We start from the raw sequence: 5,714 nt of genomic DNA on the forward strand, positions 1-5,714 counted from the left end.
TGTCCTTTGCCAACCGGGGGTCCATGAGCGGCGAGACAAAGCGACCCACGGGAGGCAGCGAAGCCGCGGGCGCCGGCGCTGGGCACAGTGGCGCGTCCCCCGCGCGTAACGCTCCTCTCTCGCCTCCTCCACAGATTCTGAGTTTTGTGCTTTGTCCTCGCTAAACGAGTCCCCCCCCCCCACGTCGCCGCACGCCTGCCCGGCAGCCGCGAACCCTCGGGCCGTCGCGCGCAGTTTTCACGCCCAGAAGCCGCCGCTGGGCGCGACGCCGGGAGCCCCTGGGCGGTCTCCACGCCGCGGTATCCGCGGCTGCCGGTACCGGGCCACGGCGCAGCGCGCAGCGCGTCCCGCGGGGGCTCTCTTTGCGCAGTGGAGCGTGACGAGGGGGCGACCCGACCCGACTCGACCCGACGTCCCGCGGAGCCCGCCCGACCCGGGCCCCACGTCGTGCCCCGTTGGGCCGCGACCGCGGGCGCCGTGAGCCCGCGGGGACGGCACGAGCGAGGGGACTGCGTGCGGGGCCGCCCGCATCTTCCTCGACGCGTCGCGAATGCGTAAAGACGCGTGGGGACCCGCGGGGCGCGCGAGGGCGCGCCCCGCGGGGCACGTTCCCGTGCGCCGGGCGCGCGCCCGCGGAGGGACAGAGGGAGCGAGCGGGCGAGGGTGGATTCGTGGAACTTGGCAAGGTCCCCGATTTGGAGAGGTGGGGGAATCTCTTCGCCGTTGTTTCACTTTGCGGGGAGAGATGCAGACGCGTCTGCGAATCGGGCGGGCGGTACCTGCCGTGCGTACACGTTGCGCAACTCGGAGCAGTGGCGGGAGGGGCGGCCTGAACCCCGTTGAGCCCCGAACCTGGCTCGCGCCGGCTTCGGTTCTGCCCACGGCTCTCACCCCGATGTTGTTGTTGTCGGATTTGAGTCGTAAAGGGAAAGGGGACGCGCAGCCGGCTCGGTTCCCAGCGGCTTCCCCCGCTCCGTGCGCGCTCCTCTCGCGGGGTCCGACCACGAGGAGAGGGGACTGGGAGCGCGGATAGCGGGGATCGAGCCCGGGTACGTGGGGGGGGGTCTCAGGTCACCCCCTCGCCACCGTCCGTACCTGAGCTCGCGTCCATGGCTCCAGGTCGGGGGGGTGGGGGCTGGGGGCGGGGGATGGGGGAGGGAGACGCGGGGGGCATCAGGGTGTGTACGAAAAGGAGGTGGGGGCTAGGGGGGGTTGGTAATGGAGGGGGGGCGAGGGTGGGGGCTGATCCATGGTGGTGTTTCCGCGCTTGCCCCCCCTTTCTCCCCGACGCTCTTGACCCCATAGCCCCCCCCCCCCTCCCTCCCGAACTCTTAATTTATGATCCGTCGCGCACCTGTGCTGGGCACACGATGCGAGTCATTTACAGCCAGAGATGTCACGCACGCACGGTACACACGCACACACATACGGTACACACAGTACGCACACACACAGTACACACGCACACGGCGCACACACACACGGCGCACACGCACACACACACACGCACACACACATGGCGCACACACACAGTACACACGCACACGGCGCACACGCACACGGCGCACACGCACACACACGGTACACACGCACACACACACACGGTACACACGGCGCACACACACACGGTACACACACGGTACATACGGCGCACACACACACAGTAGACACACAGTACACACACGAGATCATAGATACAAAGCAAGTGCTATTTGCGCGTTCATCCAACTCAGAGGCGACTAAAGAAACTCAACGCGTGTTCGTTTACCACCCACGCGTGCCATCTTGTTTATGGGCATGTCGAAAGCGTGAGTGGTGTAATTTAACGCAGAACTTTTTTCGTTTTAAATCGTTACCTGGTCATATAAAGCCCCAAAAGGCTCATGTCAACACGTGTGTGTGTGTGTGCAGTTGGATGCAGAGGAGCGGCGATCACAACAACGAGCGGAGCGCCGGGCGGCTGAAATGCAGCAAGTTGACACAGAAGGGGCACAGGTGGTGCGTCTGCCAGTCATCTCGGTCAGCCAACCCATGGCACCTGCAGGGTCTGTCCCGTGACCTCCTGCCAGCGAGCCTTCGACACCTCACGTGGCCTCAACGTGCACCTGGCCTGGCACAGGTCCCGTGGTGACGTCAACGTCACTTTGTGGCATTGGTATTGGTGTGTATGTGCCATGCGTACCGTAGTTGTGCATTTATACCCACAATGGTTCCACGTGATGTCCACCACCGTCGGTGGAAAGCTGCGTGTGTCTGACAATGTCTTCATTGTCGTTTGGGATTTTCCACGTGGACCATGCATCGACTGCGTTGGCGATGCGTTGTGTGCCACACTTTTACCTGTTGCATCCGAACACGGTTACGCGGGGACACACCATTCGTACGCTGCTGCAATGATTGTGACCAATTATCGAGGAAGTAGCCACCGCCGCTGTGGGGGCTCCCGTGCGGGTGCAGGGGACGCAGTAGTGACTGCTGTGCACGTCGCTTGCGCCAGTGGTCGGCCGTATCCCCTTGTCGACACCATCATCACCACCACCAGGTGGACCAAGCACTCGCCACCAAGCGTTCCCAAACCCTCCCCCCCGTCCTCACGCACCACGAGTGTCCGCCCTTCTTACTGAACCAATCATTCCCGTAAGTGGGAATGCAGGAGGTCGTGGGTTCGAACCCGACCCTGACGCCTGCTGCTGTATATTTGGAGTTTGCGGTGTCTCTCTCTCCCAGTGGTCGCGTGGATTTTTTCTCCGGGTCCTCCGGGTTTCCCCTCCACATTTAGAATCAACATCACGCGTTTAGAGCATTTGGCTGATATAGATGTACACGTGATAGCCACTTCGTTGAGCTATCATTTGTGATAGTCAGGTCTCTTCTGAAGAAGAGCTACATAGCTCAGTGGACCTTACCTGGTGGGCCTTACCTCAAACACATTCAGGACTATCACGTGAAATTATTTTTATGGCTGTTTAGGGAACGCTCAGAATTCACGCAGACTGTCCATGGACAGCGCCTGACATTAATGAGGACTTACTCTTTAGTTCCTTCGGTAAAGTCACGTAGTTAGAAATAAAATAAATCACGACGTTTCGATCGCAACACAAGCGGTCGTCATGAGGCGGTCGTCATCAGACTGATGATGGACGCTTGTGTTACGATCGAGACGTCGTGATTTGTTTTATTTTATTTGATTTCTACCTACGTGACTTTACCCAAAGAACCAAAGAGTATGGATTCCTGCAGTCACGAAAGCTTCAAATCAAGATTAATGGTCGACCGCCCGAATATTGGAGAATGCGGGCAGCAGCCAATTCAGATTGCTTGCAAACTCAACAAATCCGCCTGAAATGTTGTGAGATGTTCAAGGAAATGTTTGAACGGTGTACACGCTGATTATTGTGGTGATAAACACTGCCCATGTGACCATTCCGTAAATATTATGGTGGCACCGGTGTAACTTAAAACGATATAAAAACAAATCGCCAGTCGCAGGGGCTGGCAGTTTGGGGGACACCTTATTGCCTTAACCAAAACCCCAACGGAACGCGTGCACATAGATCCAGGGAGCAAGGCAGGCGAGCGGTGTGTCCTGGACGCTCCTCATGCTCGCGACTGAAGCGGTGGGTGGGGGATCAGTGGGAGCGGGGGAGAGCTGGAAACGACGGTCGTCGCCCGATGTCAACGAAGACGCGAATCGATGCGGAACACCTGGGCCATGGGGATGGGACGAGCTCAATGAGCCAAATCGGAGTAGGCGCGGAGTCCCCTCTTAATGAATCAATGATCATTATCGTCATCTAGATTTGAAGCTTCCGTGACTGCAATGATTCATTCTCTTAGTTCTTTCGGTAAAGTCACGTAGGTAAAAAAAATGAAATTAAAATTAATAAAAATTAAACAATAAAATCACGACGTTTCGGAGGCAACACAAGTCTCCGTCATCAGGTGGGACCGTCACAGACAGATTAGCTGCATCAAGTGAGATTTGCTGTACCACGTGATGCCGCAAATCTGGCTGTGACGGTCCCACCTGATGACGGAGACTTGTGTTGCCTCCGAAACGTCGTGATTTTATTGTTTTATTTTTATTAATTTTAATTTAATTTTTTACCTACGTGACTTTACCGAAAGAACTAACAGTATTATCGTCATCGTCGTGCGTGTGGCGAGCGGCAGGGATAGGGTTTTGGTGTTGAGCCGGAGCCAAGAGCCAGCAATGGAAAATTCCACGTTCCTATGAGCAGGATCAGTCCATCGAACCAGCAAAACTACCGTGATCAGGCCAATTGGTGCTGCCCCAGTAGACGGTGTTCGATTAATTGTAGCCGGTAAAAAAAATGTGTATATTACAGTACGTACAGTACTTATAATTTCACGGCCAGGGGGTCGCGAAAGTGCACGTGTTCCACGCGGCTGCAAGATGTCACCATCAGCGACCATGAACAATCCACTGCTGGACGGAGACCTCCACACGAGGTCGCCATTCACATTGCCCCAAAACGCAATGACGAAATATGAAAATCAGCACGACTGATGATGACGAGGACGACGATTAGTCGATGGTGCTGCTGCTGCCGATGGTGACGACGACGGGGGAGAGAAATTATATTGGGGACAGGCGGATATGGGGAGACAAATTTACGGAGACACAAGATGCGGACACGAATAGACAGGTGGCTAGGATTCATACTCTTAGCTCTTTCGGTAAAGTCACGTAGGTAAAAAATGAAATTAAAATTAATAAAAATAAAACAATAAAAATCACGACGTTTCGGAGGCAACACAAGTCTCCGTCATCAGGTGGGACTTGTGTTGCCTCCGAAACGTCGTGATTTTTATTGTTTTATTTGTATTAATTTTAATTAAATTTTTTACCTACGTGACTTTACCGAAAGAACTAAAAGTATGAATTCTTGCAGTCACGAAAGTTTCAAATCTAGAATTAGGTGGCTAGGAGATGTGTAACTACCTCGCCTGGGATACAGGAGGTCGTGGGTGCGATCCCGACCCTGACGCCTGCTGCTGTATATTTGGAGTTTGCGGTGTCTCTCTCTCCCCGTGGTCGCGTGGATTTTTCTCCGGGTCCTCCGGGTTTCCCCTCCACGTTTAGAAAAACGCGTTTAGAGTTATTGGCTACTGCTATACATTTCCACGTGATGGTAAGCCACTTCGTTGAGCCATCATTTGTGGCCAGGTCGCTTCTGAAGAAGCGCTATATAGCTCAGTGGGCCTTACCTGGTAAGAGGCCGCCCATAAATGACGTCACGCGATTTTGGACGATTTTTTACCCCCCCCCCCCTCGTCACACGGCGTCACAGAAAGTCAGACCCCCCCCTCTCAAATATTACGTTACAAAGCTCTGCCCCCCCCCCAAAGAAATATAAAAAATGCTTAAAATAGCTTTAAACTATTGTCATTGTAGTGCGTATTTAATGTGCCGCTGCACTCTGATGTTGTAGAAGACATTTGTAAAAAAAAGTCTATTTAATTAAGTAGAACGTGTTGTGTATATTTATTTAAAGTTGCGCATTTTGATGTGACGTCACATTTCTCAAACCCCCCCCTCCTCGTCACACATCGTCACAAATGTCTGACCCCACCCCCCTAGGTGCGTGACGTCATTTATGGACGGCCCCTAGAATAGTTTATGGTTAGGTATATGGGGAGTCGAGAAAATGGGGGACGCGCAAGGTAGAGTGTGTACAGTAATAAGTACG

The sequence above is a fragment of the Lampetra fluviatilis genome, chromosome 1, assembly GCF_964198595.1.
Source record: "Lampetra fluviatilis chromosome 1, kcLamFluv1.1, whole genome shotgun sequence".
NCBI lineage: Eukaryota > Metazoa > Chordata > Hyperoartia > Petromyzontiformes > Petromyzontidae > Lampetra > Lampetra fluviatilis.